The following is a 20853-nucleotide window of genomic DNA, read 5'->3' as shown; positions in this document are numbered from 1 at the left end:
TAATAGTGACAATTAACTAAATAACACTAATTGTACCAGAAAGTTCCAAATTAAGGTAGTCTTCGTCCGCGAATTACTACACTAAGATAGATAGACCTCCTTTGTACTTGCATGGAAATTCTCTCTCTCTCTCTCTCTCTCTCTCTCTCTCTCTCTCTCTCTCTCTCTCTCTCTCTCTCTCTCTCTATGTCAAAACCATCGTATCCAGAGTAAAAATAAAAAGTTTTATCACATACATTTATGGAAATCAAATCACAAAAATGAAACCAAAGGGGAATGGACTTGTATGCGCAAGGTGGTGTTTGGCATAATTTCATCTATAATTTTGAAACCAGTATTTGTCTTAGGGTTATCTTAATAAGAGTATGCTTTAGCATAAATGGTAACGTAAAACAGAATGTAGTCTGTTTTCAATGGTATATATATATTTATTTTCTCATGCATTATATATAAGAAACCATGGCAGATTGAAAGGTAACGGCTGTATCAGTTAAGTGTCATAGTACTCAGGTTCCATCTTCTTTTATGATCTTCGTGGGTCAATTGGTAGCGGCCTGGTCTGTTATTTGGGAGACCTGGGTTCGTTCCCGATGTGAGTCAGAAATATAAATAATATATATATATATATATATATATATATATATATATATATATATATATATATATACACAAACACACACACACACACACACACATATATATATATAGTATTTATCGTATGCGCCTTGCGAATGGTCGTATTTACATGGAAATGATTTTTGTTGCAATTCAAGGAAGGTCACAAAAACATGCCACTTTCACCTCAGATATAACTGAGGTACACGAATGCACTAATAAATCTGTTTACATAGTCTTCCTAACAATGAAAACCCATTTTGACAATTATGGTTTCATTTTCATCATAAAAAAATTATTCCTTTTTAAGATAAAATTAGGTCTCCTCTTTATTATTCGCATCTGAAAAGCAACGCAGATTATAAGTATTCCATTCGCCGTCCAGTTTAGTGACTTTATACAATATCCTCTTTTATTCATAAGATTGCACGGCGATGGGGTAAAAAATTGCGTGCTTTAAAATACACAATCTGTGAATTATACAACATACTACACCACGAAGATCTTCAGAGTTCATCAGATTTACATTTTAGTTAAGGAATATAAAGCCCAAGGGAGAGAGAGAGAGAGAGAGAGAGAGAGAGAGAGAGAGAGAGAGAGAGAGAGAGAGAGAGAGAGAGAGAGAGAGAGAGAGATTTATAAATAAAATAACAGTTCATTCAATCCTTGACAGCAGCCAGCCCACAAGGTGATAGCTGAAAATAATCTTCTTGGAAAGAATATCAAAAAACCTTCCAAAGAAAAACAAAAGAAGAAAGTAATAACACTGTTCTTACCTTCGGTAGTTGATTCAAGTAGCTCTAACGTCTCTAATTACCCAATCTGGAATTTGGGTGCTTTTTTTGACGATGTATTTCAGCCTCTTTATGCCCGTAATAACAAGGCCGAAGTACCCATTAGCCAGGGACTGCGAAAATAAAAACGGACATAACGCTTTGATATTGCGGTTACCAAATTCATGATCGGTTTCTAATTAGCTAACAGAGGTGGAAGAGGTACTGTCTGGGTAGAATGGTTAGAAGACATTGGTGATGTTATTGTACTATTCTTGAATTAATATTGAATCCTATAATAATAATAATAATAATAATAATAATAATAATAATAATAATAATAATAATAATAATAACATACCTAAGACAACAGAAAATCTTTACATGTTATTCCAAGTGTGTAAGCAACTGTAATAAGTTATAATATTCTAACTGTATAGAATAATAATAATAATAATAATAATAATAATAATAATAATAATAATAATAATAATAATGAGAAGAAGAAGAAGAAGAAGAAGAAGAAGAAGAAGAAGAAGAAGAAGAAGAAGAAGAAGAAGAAGAAGAAGAAGAAGAAGAAGAAGAAATATGAATATCTTCCAAAAAACAATAACTGTTAAGTTGAGATTACCGGAATCATTGTGGTTATTGCTTTGCTCCTTCAGACACCGTATGTTGAAAACCACTGTAAACTGTTTTCCCAGGTGAAATAGATTCTTGCCTCCGCTTCTGAAGCATGTTTCTTCATATAGCCTAAGCATTAACAAGGACAACTGGCATAAAACCAATGCAAATTTGAATTAATTTTCTTGTTTGTTTACCTATTCATATTAGAGACAGGGGTAACTCGAAAACGCAGGGATAATTTCTTTTACTATGATTTTTATGTCTGTGTTAGGTGAAGAGTATAATTCTTACTAAAACCAGTAGTTGATGTCCTTCAACGAACTGGATACTGCTTACGTACTGAATTAAATAAGGGATATTTATAAAAACATATGGTCATAGATAATTTCTGTTTTCTTTGTAGGTTATATACATAAATGGCTTAACACTAGCCCAATCGATTTTCAAGTTTAAAATGTGAAAGTCGAGTTTTCTCGAATACATTTAAAATTTCTTTTATTACATAGGCTAATATCTTGGCTCTTTCTTATCCAAATTTCCTTAAGCTTAAATCACTGGAGAGATCTTCTGCTCCGTCGAACTTCTATGGAGAGATTAGGAGAGATGATGGGTGTTAAACAAAATATAATTTACTAGTTCTGTAGAGATGGAGGAAAAATGAGTTCATCCATATCTAACTCACCATAATTGTACATTTTTCATTGTTTATTAACCAAACACGAGGTATATAAATGATCCAAAATTACGTAAAGGACCTTTGTTAAAGTACTTTGATTTCTAAAAATTCTGAAAGCAGATAAAGTTCTTGATTTATGTACAGAGTTTATTAAGTCATTGTGATGTTTATTGATGAGCGTAAGGCGAAAAACCTCGTTAAATATTTTAGATTGCTAATTGGTCCTTCTATTTGCTTGCATATATAAAGTTGTCACAACGAAACCTTTAGCATAAGAGCTTTTTTTTCCAGGTACTGTAACATATATCACCCAGAATTAATCGGGGAAGGTGTCACCTCTGCGAACCAATTAACGGTTTTTGGAGACCGAAGATGAATAGCCAGGACAGTCATCTGTCTTGTGGTAAAATGGAATAAAATGCTTAACGTTTAAAACAAAGTTTAAAGGTGTCTTGAAAAATGATGCCTTAGAAATAAAAGAATTTGTGTGGGTTTTCTATGAATAATTCCTAATTATTAAATGTCAATAGTATTTCTCTCGAAATCTTATCTCTCTATTAAGTGTCATATCTTTTAAGGTGTTTAATAGTGACACTTTATATTACGAAGCAAATACTTATGCCACTTACTCAGTACATCCGTATACAACATTTCTCTCTCTCTCTCTCTCTCTCTCTCTCTCTCTCTCTCTCTCTCTCTCTCTCTCTCTCTCTCTGTATATATATATATATATATATATATATATATATATATATATATATATATATATATATATATATATATATATATATAGAAATTTATATTACGAAGCAAATACTTATGCCACTTACTCAGTACATCCGTATACAACATTTCTCTCTCTCTCTCTCTCTCTCTCTCTCTCTCTCTCTCTCTCTCTCTCTCTCTCTCTCTCTATATATATATATATATATATATATATATATATATATATATATATATATATATATATATATATATATATATATATATATATATATATATATATATATATATATATATATATATATATATATATATATATATATATATATATATGAGTGTGAGTGCGTATAATTATACAGACGCTAATTCATTTTACTGGAAAAAATCAACACAAGAAGTCTTCATCTATTGAATCAGTGGTGAATGAATTTCCAGTGCAGATTTCCACGCTATTACCCACTTCATACCCTTACAGATAAGCCTTATTAGCAGTGCGTCCATCCTCTCTACACATTGTACCATTCACCTCGATCTTACAAGCTTTTTCATACTTTGTGGACATTGAAACTCTTCCTTTTAAATATATTAGGTCTTCCTGCACACCCGTCTCCTTTATTTAAATTATTTTAAGAGTTTGATGTTCAGTAGTTTCTTTTCCTGCTTTTTTTTATGAAGAAAATAAAGTTATTTACTAACAACTTTAGTTTCTTCATGAAAATAATGAGGAAAGGAAACTATTGAACATCAAACTCTTCAAATAGTTTTTACTAGTCTTGACATAAGATATGTCAGGTGCTATGTAGTAGCACGGATGAAACTGAATCCACTGCTATCTTAATATAACACTATTTATATGTTGTAATAGTAATTCATAAGATTATTATTGTTAAATACTTTAACAAAACCAGATTATTATGAAATCCTCACACTAATGCCAACGCCATGCAATGTAATAGGTATACAAAAAAACAAAGAAAGGCATTAAACGCAATGTTCTGATTGATTAGGAACTGTTTTTTCCCTAATGACAAAAGTTAGATTAGAAACAACTGAATAACGAATAATTACACACACATTTATTATTTGTGGCTGGTTCCGGGTTGATAAACAATACTTTTGACATTGTAAACTGAGAATTTTCAGAGCGTCCACCAAAAAGTAAAAAATCTATCTCAGTCATAGAAAGTAAAAAATGGGACGAAAAAATATGAGAGAGAGAGAGAGAGAGAGAAAAGAGAGAGAGAGAGAGAGAGAGAGAGAGAGAGAGAGAGAGAGAGAGAGTTTTATTAAAAATAGAAACAAGGAAGTTCACCAATTGTCTGAAGGCAAATAGGACAGTAAGGTTAAAGAAAATTAAATTTACTGCGTTAGGGAGTGCATTCTTTTGCCACTGTAAACTAACAATTTTCAGGGCGTCCAGTACAAAACAAAAAATCTACCTCGGTTATAGATGGCGGATAAGATCCTCAGTCAGTTACAAATGAAATAATAAAAGAGAAGATTGTCGATTCAGTGTCATATTCGAGTTTTTAATCACCCCAACCCATATGACGGAGGTCTCCTCAATTGGGGGTTTCAATTCCGTGCACCCAAAGCTCCGTATACCCTCCAGAAGCCTTGGACCGGAATCAGTATTTCGAAAAAGGGAAAGTCTTCATTGAAACCGCGGAATTGGAAAGAACTTCTCGTTGACAAGGGTTCCTTGCCATTGAATTTCTCGTTACGGGAAACTTGACCATGAATTAAAAAAATGAAAAATATAAAATAGTTTTTGTACAGGAGATCATAGAGGGAATTTATAGATGTTGCGTAGTTCTAAATTATTTCAGAACATATATCTGTAAGGAAAATTTTATTTATCTACATATCTATGGTTTTGCTGGCAATTTTTGGGACTTAACTCTGATAAAATCCTGAATACAACTTTGTGCTGCAGTACTTTGATGCATAAATTCTCATCAGGCTACGATGTGAACCCAATACGGTATATTCGCTGGTTCAATAAAATGATGTACAGCACGGTCATAATTTTACGTAAAGTTGAAGTCACATACTTTCATCATTTAAAACTAACAAGTATTGAAAGGTAAATCTTCAGAGGTGACCGTTAGCGCCACGCCGCGCCACTCACCAACACCACCCAGTTTGTTGACTGTATATCATAAAAAGTTAGTGGTTGGGTCGTTACATCCCTGCGCAAATGCATACATATATACACAGTCAGACAGAGAGAGAGCGACACACATATATATACATATATAAATTTTATGTATGTATCAATATCTATCTATTAATAAATATTTAAATATATATACAATAATATATATATATATATATATATATATATATATATATATATATATATATATATATATATATATATATATATATATATATATGTATATATATATTATAAAATATATATATATATATATTTATATATATATATATATATATATATATATATATATATATATATATATATATATATATATATATAATTCCCATAACTCCCTTAACTTTTTTCCATCCTAAATCCGCGCATCTTCCTTGCAACCCTTCCATGATGAAATCCTGCCGTACCACATACTTTCCAAATATAATGTTGTACCCTTATATTTCTCACTCATCTGCCTCTTCACCTTTATACAAAGGAACAGTCATTCGTTTCGCACGGTCCTGAAGAAACTTTTTCTCATCAGAAGAAACTTCACGCTCTATGACCAATCAAGCACCATTCCGTACCAAACCGCTTATCATCTAAGGAACTCTGGGTGAGGTGCTTTCCTATTCCTCATCCTTTCAACCGCTCTTATTATACCCTCAGCTTGAACTGCCTCAAATATTCACAACTTTCTTTCTACCCTTCCACTCGTGTGTTATTTAGAATTCCATCTTTTATTCCTTACTCTCAGTAATTATTCAGCATACTTAGTTCATCACCACAGGCTTGTGTTATCTGTCTGTAGCCTATATATATCTCTGCACAGACGTTACTTTTTTTTATCATATTTCTCATTCTTATCCAATGAAATCTTGTGGTAAATGCACGATGGAAATTCCAGCAAATTCTTCACTTCTATTTTCATCTTTATAAAGACCGGAATATGCGATCACGTGGAGGATCGTACGAAATTATGTTGATTTTATGCACGTGGGCCTAGACCGGTGGCGCTCATACTCTTGAGGATTACACCTTACTTCCTCCACGTGTCTCAGAGAAATTGATGATTTTTCATGCCCTTATTTTTCTTTTGAAATCCCTTCGAATCTTAGTCTCGTGTTTAAATTGTCGCACCTAATACACAAGATATTTCAAACATGTTTTTTGGGAATTTTTTTATTCTAATTTATGATAATTGCAGTAAAACTGTCTTAATCTTTTTTGCAAAAATAATTACCAGACAGATTTCTAGTAAGACACCCAAAGGCAGACCTTACGAAACATACATACATGCACACATTCATACACATTATGGAGATGTGGTCTGTTTGATGTAAAGTTGCGACCTGTTATTTTGAAATTTTTATAAAAATTATTGATCCAACCACATGTAAGAGAGAAATGCATATTATTTTTATATCTAAAGATTTTCCTTCCATTTATTAACGATCTCCCTGTCTACAGTTCCTCATCCTTTGCTGAAAATTTACGTTTTTCCCAACATTATCCTTCGTTCACACGCCTTGAAAATATAGTATTAAATTAACCAATTGCTCTTAACCTTTGCAGATTCAAAGCGCTTACTTTACATTACATGATAGTCTATATGCTCACCAAAATTGGCCCCTTTCCCTTTACTTTTAATCCATGCATTAGAACTGTAAAAAAAAAAAAAGCATTAAAATTTTCCATGCAGTGCATCCTTGATTTACATATTGTCACCGGTCCCAAATGACTTATAAAGATTGTGAGTCATTGCAGTTATCTTGATCTTGATTTGAATTGATTTTCCGCCTTATCAGCGACAATTAAAAAGTAAACGAATAATTGTGACTGAACGTTTAATTTCTATTTAGATCATAAATTTACTTGGTCGAGAAGAGCAAGCAAATATAGGACACGAGTAGCAACGTTTTCTCGTTTGTTATACAATTTTCTAAAATATTATGTAAAATGAAGCCTCTGCACATTATCGTCTCGTTACCCAAATTATTATTTTTTCTCCTGATAAATCTTAAAGAATAAACTTAATCAACGGGTTTTTAATGGGTACATTAGGTTCTGAAACCGAAAGAAATGATACTACGGAAATACTGATAGCATTAAGTGCTCCAGCTTAGAGAATGAATTAGCTAAAAAAAAAAAAAGGACTCGACTGAATAAATTTGTTCAGCTGTAACAAAAGAGTCGAGAAAAGGATTCCCCAAATCGAGTCGTTTAAATGCGTCTAAATTGATTTCTTTGTTCACCTAATTTCCAATTCACACAGAATTGCCTTTCACGGATGCCTTGTTTTCGGCCGACTGAGGTGAATTCGGTCGTTCCCGAAATCTGTTATGAGATTTACTTTTGTACTTTTTTTGTAAGTCAACTCGAAATCATAACATTTTCTCTGGTTGGAACATAGACATTAAATCGTATGTATTCTTCGTGGTATATCTTATGTCGACGGGTATAATTATACCTAATCCGAGATAAACTAGTTAGCTTTTGTAATTAAGAATTTGTGATTTACAAAATGAAACGTTTTGGAATCAGTTTCAGAGAAGGGAGTAATGAAATTGTTCCTCCTGCTTCTCTTGGGCAACTTTGAAATGTAAATAATAACAGGTTTTATGAAGAACAACCGAACTAAGGAATGGCAACTAAAACCAAGGAAGTACAGAGTACAGTTAAGGTCAAGGTCATTTGAAACTAAATCATATTGCGTTGAAGGTGTACGAAGTGGGAGTTGTTTGGGGAGGGAGGAGGGTGAATGATAAATCAAGTAATCACGTAAGACACTAAGTTTTCCAAGTTATGCAAATACGTCACTGAAGAGTAAGAGTAGCTTCCTTGGCCATTGTTTCGCAACGATAAAATAAGAGACCGCTTTAATATAGCAAAGCAAAATCCCATCCTTTGTCGCGGTCTAATAAATCTCGAAATTCAATTAAGAGACCATTACAGTTTCAAATAATCGATAAGGCAAACTATCACTTTTAGATGCAAGGGAATTATGTAAGTTTCTATGAATGTTATTACCGTACAATAGTTATCAATTAACTTAAGTACACGTTAATGAAATGAATCCTAGTTTTGGAACTGACAGGTCGTATTAATCTCTATGAGTTTAACGTAGAGTTATAACAAGAAAACAGCGCAACTTATTCGGCCAAATATGGTGGGAAAACTGAAGATTTTTAGTTTTTACATTCAAGCACTAACATAAAACGGCATCTCATCTTCACTTGCATTTATTAGAATTTTCCTAAGCTAAGCGTATATGGCAATTACGCTTACATGGCACAAGAGTATCAAACAACCAATTTTAACAACAGCTTTATCATGTCGAGTGACATTCAACCGTAACTTTCTATAATAAAATAAAGCAGAGTGGATCTTTCTTGTTTGTTTGCCCCGGGTAGGAGCGGGGTAGGTATGGGATCGGGACGGTAGGAGGGACATGACACATCCACCCTCCTCCTGCAAACACGTTTGCCCGCCCCGGATGGGGGCGAGGTAGGCAGGGGATCGGGAGGGTAGGGGGGGGACAATGAAACTGAAGGACTGGATGACGCTGGGTTCCACGTCACTGATTCTGATCAGACTAATTGTGAATCATGGGCATTGTTTTGAAATCTTGTTTCCCATAGAAAAATCAAAGGCGGCCATCATATGATTTTTTGCATAAAAAAGAATAATTATATCTGCCGGCTAATTCCTTGATATAAAAGACGGTTATTGCTTTCCAATGTCTCTTACTTATCCACTTAACATTTTTTTCCTCTTAAACACAATTATATTGATACTAAACTGAGGCAAGCTCTTCAGTCCAGGCTACTCCAATATTGCGTTATTTCAGAGTTGAACTTTAACCTGCTCTTTATGACCTATTCTTGCCTTAGATAGGTCAAATCCGGGATTCCACACTAGACCTCCGACTCCAATTCACACCTCACTACATTTAAGGGCTCACTCTTGGACAAGGGATTATGCTGGCATAAGGACGGTTTGATTTAAACGCACCGTCACCCATCCATACCTTGATCCAACAGCAACTGAAAGTTTCAAGGGGAAAAAAAAAATAATTCGAAGGCAAATATTTCTGAAGCTTTTGAATTGTAGCAAATCAGTAACTATCGACAGCCTAATAATAGCGGACGTTTGAGGACCGAGGGGAAAAAAAAAATTACCCATCTCGAAGAGTAACTGTTGTTGTCGCTATGACACAATAGATTCGAGTTAATGGTGAAGCCTACCAAATTATTTATCTAGGATATTTTAGCAGGAGAATGGTTAGACTAGCGTGAGGATTCTGCATCTTATACAGAAGAGAGCAAGCTTTATATTTCTATTCTCATCAGCGGCTGCTGCTGAAAACGAACTAGCTCGTGCGCTAACCAAGCGAGCGACCCGATGGTGCCAGACGTGTAAATCTTACCTCTTCCAGAAACGCTTCACCAAATATCTGCGATAATATATTATATATAACCACGTAAATTTATTTTAATAATTACAGATAAAGTTCAAAGGATACTGACAGATCATTTCCCTCTTATTAGATCCGTCGAAGTGAAGAGTACGATTTGATCGTAGAGATCAAGTTGCCTGAGTCGGTAATCTCTGTGGTCAGTTGTCAGTCTATCCCAGTTCTCGGCGAGTCAGAAAGTGATCGTAGTTTCGTGCACGTAAACCGCGTTTTGACTGGTCGCATTTTCGTGCATGTAAAAAGCTGATCTTGCCGTTAGATTCTGCATGAACCTTAATCCGTACGATTGACTAATTTCAGCTTATAACAACTTAATTAAATCTTAACTTTGTGCTGAAAGTTAAACATGACAATGTGAGGAGAAAAAACTTAGAGCGTCATGTACGCAAGTTGTTTTTTGTAACCGACACAAATAAAACAAAATGTACAAAGAGCCAAGTAGGCTATATGTAAATTAGTTTCTTTTACTAATTTGGTAAGCTAGGACAAATACTTTACCATGTGGAAGTAAAGTCAAGGAATTGCAGACACGAAGGTGAGTTTTTTATGATTCAAACAAGTATACATTTGTAAACTGAGGAGAGGTAAAACGTGTATGAACACACACGCATAAAGACATACATACTGATTAGTGATATATATATATATATATATATATATATATATATATATATATCATACATACTGGTTACAGTGATATATATATATATATATATATATATATATATATATATATATATATATATATATATATATATATATGTATATATATCAGCATATATGCTGACATACATCGGATAGAAATGTACAAATCTTGAGAAAGGATTCAAGGGGTCATTAATTCCTCGTACCCAAAATAAATAAATTATTGAAGGGAAAGTGACCGAAGACACTTAGCCTTTTGTGAATATACACGCGTGCATATTGTGTGTGTGCGACAACCCCACTCACCATCTCTGGACAGTGCAGCCCAAATGTAAGGAGAAAATGTGAGTTACAGCGCAGGAAACCGGGAGGATGGCTGTGCTCAGTGACGTCACATGCATAACTTTGTGCTGTGCGTTTATACGACTTACAGGCGCCTTTTTGAGTACATAGCATTGTTTTTGTTAATATTATAATTATTTCCTCATAAAATTACACAAAATACAAACTGAAAAAAAGGCACTTAAGGAAATAATACAAACTTTATTTATAATATTTCATTTAACACTCCCTTATTACAGCCGTAATTCTATCAAATGTTTATATAAATTATTGAATTATTTTTTTTATTTTTATTACCTTTACTTTGCAATGTTTGTTTCCCTTTTGAGTTTAATATTTTCATTCTAAAATGAATTCTGCATCTAAAGAATTAACTAATTATATCCTCCGGAACATCAACATTTTTGTCCTTGAAAATATCGAGAAAACTGGATACTGCCATGTCTCCCGACTTCAACGTTTCTCCATGGAAGGTTTCGAATAACTCTTCCATATGTTGCAGATCTTTTTCAAATTGTGCAGAAAGTCTATATAATATTCTTCTTTTTACGTATGAGATCCAAAAGATGAATACTTATCCCTAAACTTGCGTGCTAAGAATCCTCCCAAATAACATATAGACTCATTTTCCATCACAGATTCTGGTTCTCACTCCATTAAATTAACTATGACATCTTCCTCATTCTCAGTCTCATCGGTTACAGGTAGGAGACGTTTCATGAGATATGCACAAAGGATATATATATATATATATATATATATATATATATATATACATATATATATATATACATACATATATATGTATATATATACATAAGTGTATTTTATAATTTTGACGTTCCTTACAATAAAAAATTGCAGAAGACCTATTCAAATGAATAAAAAAATTGGAGTCAATTTCCTCTGTGAGTGTGTATGTATGTATGTATGTATGTATATATATATATATATATATATATATATGTGTGTGTGTGTGTGTGTGTGTGTGTGTGTGTGTGTGTGTGTATAAAACTATAATTTTCATTTTCCTAACCCCTGATAAAAGTAGGCTTATTCACATGCAAGAAAATCTCTCTCTCTCTCTCTCTCTTTCTCTCTCTCTCTCTCTCTCTCTCTCTCTCTCTCTCTCTCTCTCTCTCTCTCTCACATAATCTTCCCCTTCCTTTACCAAACAAATACTGGCTATTTCTTACACATGAAACAATTCTAACAAAATTTTATTCTCGCATTCGTGTTCATTAACATTTTCTCTGCCGTTATTCTCAACAAACATAGGCCTAGGCCTAATTACGATTTTGTCAGTCTTAACCAGTGAACATGGTTTATTTGCATTAGGAGTCGATTGGAAGATATTACATAATCTATATGCACTTTAACTGCTAGAATTATTATCCTTATAAACCTATGGTTCATTCAGTTATGCAAAACGCTATCCTCTTAGTCACTCTCTATCTCTGTTTCTCTTGAAAATAACTGTCCCCTTCCTTCGCTCGACAAATATTAGACCATTTTCATGAACACGAAAACAATTTCAATAAAATGTTCGTCTCTCTCTCGTGTTGACTAGTGTCCCCTTTAAAGTTATCCTTAGCTACACGTAAGTCTCGGTCTAATCTCAATCTTATCACTCTTAACCAGTCAAATATGGTTTACTAGCATTAGGAATCGAACGGAAGATATATATTATGCTCTTTAATCGACAGAAGTATTCATGTAAGCCTATAGTTAATATATTTATACACAATTTTAAATGTTACAGGTAGACTAAACCAAACTAGAGTCAATATGTTAAATACCTGAACCATGAGTGGCACTGTCATGCAGAGGTAAACGTTGGTTCGGTTTCGCGTCATCCTTCAATTTTCTTGCATTTGCAGGGCAGAAGTTAAGCAATTCATGCCTGAGGTTTCTTACATAATCGCTTTGTTGAAAATGAACAGAACACGCTCATGCGTTTTTAGTGTTTATATGGTCACTTGTTCTGCAGATGCTCACCCCACTTCCTACGCATTTAGGGAAACCGTAAAAGCTAACTTTTCGCTTTGTGTTACAGCATCCATAAATAGCACATATCACCATGGCAATAACGTACTCAGTTCCAAAAACCTCAAGAATTCTCACAAATTCGTGAAAACCCCCGCCTAGCTACCGCCACGTGCAAGGGGAAGAAGTCACTGGTTTGCGGGCCCAAGGCCCCCAACGCCAACGGCTGCGGGTTACCGATGAGGGCAACGTGTGACTTCACACGCGTGAGAGGTGAAAAATCGACCTCAGCGTAATGGCCGCCACTAACGTTTAGTTAGGCCTGCGCAGTTATACCTGCACAGTCGGCCTGTGTAGGTAAAACTGAACGTTAATGTGAACAACCTGCACAAGTTTCCTTGCCTGCGCAGGCGACCTGAGCAAATAGCTCATCTCAAATTCTCAATCGATAAGCATCCGGCCAAACGGCTGCGCATGCGCAATTCAACGTTAATATGGTGAGGCAACTTTTTTGGAGGTTCAGTTCGCTAGAATCGCTTTCCGTACCTGGATAGATAGTATGTACCAGTGAGAGCTGAGTTTTATTAAATTGAAAAGTGTTTATCCATAAATTGATGATATATCGGATTTACTTGTTTTTTGATAATTAATACGGATATCAGAATAATATATATTCATAATTTTGACATTTTTCCACAAGAAAAATAATTGTGTATAATGGAGGCTGAAGCATCATTCTTGAATGTCTTGTAGATTTCATGGAAATTTTTTTCCACAAGAAAAATAATTGTGTAATGGAGGCTGAAAGTGGCAGCATCATTGAATGTCTTGTGGATTTCATTGAAATCTATTGCCACAAGAAAAATAATTGTGTATAATGGAGGCTGAAAGTGGCAGCATCATTCCTGAATGTCTTGTAGATTTCATTGAAATCTATATGAATGAGACTTTGCTTGGGCAAGTAAAATCCAAAGGCTATCGTAACAGATTAAGCCTATTTATTCGAGGTTATAAACCATATAAGCAAGTTAGTTTTTAAATGAGAATAAATATTCATTATGGCGAAATATTGTAAAACATGAATAGGCCTATAATGCGTTTATTCATGATTATGCATCATATATGCAATCAAATTTTAAAATGAGAACAAAATAATATTCAACATTCTGATGGAAAAACAAAACAATAGTAGACTATGCATGTTTACTCTTTGCTCACATCCCATGTAAGCCAATTTTGAAACGGAATTAGACTAATACACACACGAATGAAACAAAGGAACAGTAGTAAAAGATGGATGTTCACTCGTTGTAACACACCAGAAGAAAGTCATTCTTAAAATGAAAACAAATGAGTATTAAGAATTTTAATGAAACAGAGAAAAACAATATTAGGCCTATGTATATGTCAACTGTGAAATTAAAACAAACAGTTACTAACTTAACACAATTATCTTGCCATGGAACTCTTTCTTCGTTCAGAAAACATTCAATGAACACTATGAAAGTTTTTGGACCCAAATTTAAAACTTTTAACGAATTGACATGGGAGTAATGAAAGTTTTTTTTTCAACCACTCTATCGCTAAACGTCTTACTTGACGTTTGTGAATCAAAGCCAGAGCAACTAACGTGTGTTGACGCCGTGGCTGCTGCGGAGGACTGAGGAAAAAGACTATCGTTAGTGGTGAAGATTTGCCTGCACAGGCCGACTGTGCGGCCTTAACTCACTTTATCTTCTTACATCTTGGTGCAGCCTATCGCCCAACTGTCTACTTTGCTTTAAACGGGTACTAAAGGCTACTACGATCAAGAAAAATGGTGAAAAACGGAAAGCTGTACCCTTTTGGCCCTTTTCCCTTCATATTGGCAACACTTGTATGGATATACATATACATATGTATATGTATATATACATGTATATATATACATATATATCTATATATATACATATACATATACGTATATGTATATATACATATGTATGCATTATATATATAAATATAAATGTGTGTATGTATGTATATATGTATGTATATATGTATATATAGTGTATATTTATTTATTTATTATAATAAACCACAATGCCCTCTTAAATTCTCGATTTCTCCGTACTTTCTGAACACACTAGTCACTATAAAGCCTGAGATCCACTGGGAAGAATAAGGATAAATTCTGACGTCCGCAGCAGGATTTGAACCCGCATCTGGGGTATCAGAACGAGGTCTAGTTACCCCCTGGACAACATGTGACCACTCGTGACTTCGTTCTGATACTCCGGATGCGGGTTCGAATCTTTCTACAGACGTCAGAGTTTATTTTGTATTCTTCCCTGCGGATCTTAATCACTGTAGTGACAAGCGTATCCAAAAAGCTTCAAGAAAATTTAAGAGGGCATTGTGGTTATTAGTTACATACATACTTTATGCACACATACAAACACACACACACACACACACACACACACACACACACACACACACACACACACATATATATATATATATATATATATATATATATATATATATATATATATGCTTAAATACACATGCACACACACACACACACACACACACACACATATATATATATATATATATATATATATAAATATATATATATTATATATATATATAGATGTATATATATATATATATATATACATATATATGTATTTGAAGGAGGATAGTTTTAGATATTCTTATAAGCATATTTAGAGCTGTGAAATAGAAAAATATGTCTATAGTATGTAAAAAGAAGAGATGTACGAAGAGCGGAAATGGCACCGATGCGGAAGGAATCCGTGAGAAGTAGAAAAATAGTCCTTTTGGATTGTGTCACTGGTTCAGCAAGGGGTGTTATCTTAAATAGTCGTACTGGAACTGGTGGTCTGATTATTTGATATTGGATGAAAGAAAAAGACAGATTTCATTCAATAGCTGATACTAGCACAAAAGTTAATCTTGCAGCAGTATACAAAAGGATGGATTTGGTACGCAGTGACAAAATGAAGGGTAAAAGGTGGGAAAGATTGCCAATGAACGGTAATTCAGAGAAAATAAGTTGTATTGTAGTGCCCTTTGACGAGGGTAGTGTACGGAGGGTTGATAATGAGACACCAGATGCCAAAATAAAAGAAGCAAATGGAGGTGCTGTATAGCAAAATGCACTCTTATATCGATTGAGTAAATCTGATTTTTGGCGAGTTGTTGAATGTGGAATAACCTAAGGTCATGGACACGTAGGAAAACATTAAAAAAAGCAGTTATTTAGGGAAAATACGTGGACTAATGAATTATAACGAATAATCTAGAGTGCATGGACTTTTAGGAAAATAGAGAAATTTATCAGAAAGAGGAATGAGTGGTTAATAAGTGATAATGAATAATCTGATCAAGATGGCCTTGAGAGAGATAAATACGAAAAGTGCTATGATTTCTAAGCTTGTGTTTAAGGAAAACATGAGCTATATAGGAGATGAATAAATGCTGTTAGGATGTTTATTAAATCAATGTTTTTTAGAGTGAAAAACACAAGGGGAGAATCTGTCAAAAATACTTTCCAATGAAAGTTGCAAAGCATATTTTAAATATTTGTTGAAAATAGACGATCGATTACAATAATGCAGCGTAGTTAGTATTATTTTGAATTAGGGAATGAGTTTGCAATTGGCTATTGGTGATTTTATGAGGCTAGATTATTAAACAAGGAATAACAGATTGATAAGCATACTGATGGAGATAGTGCAATTGATTGACATCCTTACAGTTGATGCGATGTTTAAGAAAAAGTCGAATGCTACACCGAAATGTTAAGTTTCCAATATTTTATAACGTAAAATGTTATTGGAGACTTAACAGAAGGTTTAGACTGGACCAATGATGTTAACTTAACAGACTTAGAATGTGAAGATGATAATGCTTTAATCATCACAACACCGTAGGATTTGCAAAGCCAACTTGCTAGAATACGTGATATATCTAGAAAAAAAAAACAGAAATAATGAGTGTCCTGTGATAAGCTAAACAGGGAGGAATAGTTTACATATTAGATACGATTGTGTAAGTTTTGCCTGCATATTTATTACCATAATAATCTCCATAAAAACGTTCTTTGCTTCTGAGTGCCTTTCAAAAGTTCTTGTATTTTAACGAGTTAGAATTTCATCAGATTCTACCCTTGGGCTGTTTAGCATGAATCTTCCTGCCGAAGTAAATTATTAATCTAGGATGGCACTGCACCTTGGAAGAGAGAGAGAGAGAGAGAGAGAGAGAGAGAGAGAGAGAGAGAGAGAGAGAGAGAGAGAGAGAAGGCGTAAGTGGACTATGAATGCAAAAACGACAATTTTCTGAATAAAACAGTCGGAAGCGTCACTGCGCTAAGAAAGGGAATGCCAGAAAACTTGAAGACATGATAAGGGAGCTTAACTTTTAACGTTTCTCTTTTCAAAGTTTACGTAAGGCATCGCCACTTGACACCGTGAGCTGAATTCAACACCAGAAAGAAAGAAGGCACCGGCACATCGTTTCCGAGCCCAATTAATAAACAAAAAGTCGTAACTTTTTCTTTTTTTTCAGTGATCCATAATTGACTAAAAGAAAAGAAAACTTCACTTATCTTGCATTTTAGTAGAACGCACGAAACTTCCAAGGTCATTTGAGGCTCCTTTAAACGACGATGACCAGGGACTAAGTAATCCGCCCCCCCCCAAAAAAAAAATCTTATCATAACATAAAGCATTTCATTTAAATATATAATGTATTTTTTAAAAAAAATACTAAGTTAACCATGATAATCATATCTGGCATGTCCGTTTTATTTACTAAAAAAAAAACTAGATTCTGCTCTTCTATCATACGTAGTATGAGTCTCCTACCAGTGGCATAATAATAATGAACAAGAAAGAAGTAAAAAAGATAATTAGGAAAACATGTAATTACATAAGAGCGAAACTCTTAAAAATTCTAGTCTATTATTAGAATATATTTTTAGGTCACTGCTATTGAAATCTGAGAGCCAAGAAAGTTCCTGTAATTTTTCATAATCATACATCAAAGTTTGGGATTTGCAGTCATAACGGCGAGAGTCTATCGCTTACATAATAGGCACCTAACTACCTTTGGTAAGCAATTACACATTATTTAACCGTTTTCCACGATACAATAAGTGTTAAACTGCTTTAGTTCATAAAGGAACATCTAAGAGAACATGAAGCTTAATGTCCCGCCCACAAACTAACGTGAAATATTTGCATTCTTAAACAAAGAAGGCCATAAAAAACCTCTCAAGAAATATCAAAGAACAGAATGCTTTCGTCCACTGTTAGTAAAAGCCATTTTCTAGAAGTAATAAAAAAGTAAGAAATTTGAAAACACCTATCAGCCATGGGGAAACCATCCGAAAGAATATTGTTGTTCTTGTGGGACTTTTAGGTAGGCTAATTTCATTTCATATCTTTTTACTTAGACTAGAAAGGTCAGTAAACTATCAATAAATTGGAAACTATACAGAAAAGAGAGAAGCTAAAGATAAGCTGAATATACCTCCCATTAGCTGTATTTCTAACCAACGTTAAGCACGAAATGACTTCTTGTAAACAGGAGGCTAGGAAAACGAATCCTCAAGGACATTACAAGTAAGATTATTTTCAGACTTTTATATTTACAGGCGACCTTGCCAGAATGATGAGAACTTGAAACTTCTGAACAATGTGGTAAAATTACATTATAGATTACGCCGAATTAATACATTGAGTTCACTTGATGCTTTTGTGCAAATTTATATTTGGTTGATTTACATGTTCATAAAGCACAGAGCATATATCTGATTGCCTTTAATTTATCTATAAAGTGTGAGTATTTAGTCTTGAAAAATAATGAAACAATTGCTACGGCCACATTAGTCTTTTTACCCACTGAATCACGAAGCAGAAAACTTCTAAAATATCAGCTACTTCAGATATGAAGTCAACACAAAAAGGCTCATCAACAGGGCGTCAAACATCCGCGTATAAAAAAACTGCCTACTCTTCCCTTTTCAGTGCAGTCTCGAGCTTCACCTCTCCCAGCGTAACTCTAAATCTGTCTAGTCAGCATTTGCTCCTTCTTCCTCCTTCCCGTCCTCATGAAATGTCTGAATGTACAACTTGTCTACCAACATTTTGCTCTCCATTCTCTCTACGTGACCAAACTTTTTCAAAATACTTTGGTCCACCTTCCCTGGCAAAATTAATCTTTTTACCACATCTTTTTCTACATCCAAATTCCTCATTCTTCCAGTCTTCTTACTCCAAAAATAGAGGAATAAAATTATATAATCTCTACACCCTTCCTCCTGTATTCATTGATTTACATTCAACATCCACACTTCACTTTTGTTAAGGAGAGGTGTCTGAAGAGTCTTTTCATATATTCCAATTTTCTCTTCAACAGACATTCATCTTCGCTTCCTAACCATTTACAGAGACGTCATTGAGACAACGTAGTCAAGGGCTGTTCATGCAATTAGATCCACTTGTGCCATGAAATTGGGTGAGTCTTAGCTAACACAGTATGTCAAATCTTGGCTTATGCAAATAAGCTAACGAAAATATTTCAGTTTTCAGTAAAAAAATACATAGGGTAATTCCTTTGTAGAAAGTATCACTGAAGTAATGGAAGATTACGCTCTTTATATAAATGCTCGCAAAATAAGTCTTATGATCTAGTGTAAGGTTACGAGTACGCTCACACAAATATATGTGTGCCAAAGATTTTAACAAAAACCTGTGGTGATAAAGCTGCTGTTTTCTTTTAAATAAAAGACAACGATGCAAAGGTAAGCTTTTCATACGTCTATGTACAGATACCAGTAATGGTAAGAGACTGCCTCTCAATTTTTCGATTTATTCTTATTCAGATTTTTCGGTTTCTGTGATAATTATTAAACAGGCCATCAAAGAAAGTTTCAGCCACACTTTAATCGAGTCAAATATTTGATATGAAACCATGTTGTAAAGGAAAACTAAACCCAATAATATTCTTTACTGAAATAAATAGTATAAATAAAAAATCTAATCCTTTCTTTGTCAGGGGATATTATTATTATTATTATTGTTATTCAGAAGACGAACCCTGTTCTTATGGAACAAGCCCACAGGGGCCACTGACTTGAAATTCAAGCTTCCAAAGAATATGGTGTTCATTCGAAAGAAGGTAATGAGATATACAGAAAGAGGAGATCAGTTGTTAGAAAAACACATAAATTAACAAATTAACAAACCGATAAATAAATATCAGTATTCAGCGCCAAATATTTCTCTGTATAAAAGATTCCTTGCTGAAATAACTGCACGTGTTGATGTGCTCTGTTTCTCCGTCCACAGGAGAGGGTCTTCTTGAAGAGTGAAGCATTTATGATAAATCGTCATCCATCATAGAGCTTGCGGTCACCAAGATGATAAGCTCAAAGCTCCTCCATACAGCTCTTTTGATCTTCCTCACTGGTGAGTCTTTCGGGTCCTCTCATTTCACTTATCGTGAAGGATATACTTGTTCAGTTCATTTACATAAGTTTTAATGTGTGAGTTTTCTGTATGACTCTTACAACGTCAACTGCTTTTCTAACCATCTTTTAGGAATATAGAAGTTTTAACCTTTTGGTTAGTTAAGAGGTGCTTGGCACGTTATATACATACATACATACATACATATACATGCATATATAAATGTATATATTTATACTGTATATATATACGTATATATGTATGTATATATATATATATATATATATATATATATATATATATGTATATATATATCTGTGTGTTTGTGTGTATTTATAAGCTTCGTG

At 33.9% G+C, this 20853-nt stretch overlaps 1 protein-coding gene and 1 pseudogene across 2 annotated transcripts in view; one reads left to right on the top strand and one right to left on the bottom strand.

The window, feature by feature from the left end:
- LOC136843290 (zinc finger CCHC domain-containing protein 7-like) overlaps positions 1-13434 on the bottom strand; it is a 111445-nt gene extending 98011 nt beyond the window's left edge. The window contains exons 1-2 of one of the 2 annotated variants that reach the window (XM_067111484.1): positions 12836-13434; positions 1392-1522 (exon numbers count right to left, since the gene is read on the bottom strand). The gene's annotated coding sequence lies outside the window, so the exon portion shown is untranslated. The remainder of the gene's footprint in view (positions 1-1391; positions 1523-12835) is intronic. The other variant, XM_067111490.1, reaches the window with a different exon arrangement.
- LOC136843293 (zwei Ig domain protein zig-8-like) overlaps positions 10216-20853 on the top strand; it is a 17770-nt pseudogene continuing 7132 nt past the window's right edge.

The sequence above is a fragment of the Macrobrachium rosenbergii genome, chromosome 11, assembly GCF_040412425.1.
Source record: "Macrobrachium rosenbergii isolate ZJJX-2024 chromosome 11, ASM4041242v1, whole genome shotgun sequence".
NCBI classification, from domain to species: Eukaryota; Metazoa; Arthropoda; class Malacostraca; order Decapoda; family Palaemonidae; genus Macrobrachium; species Macrobrachium rosenbergii.
Note: the sequence above shows the minus strand (reverse complement) of the source record. Positions and strands in the feature narration are given on the sequence as shown.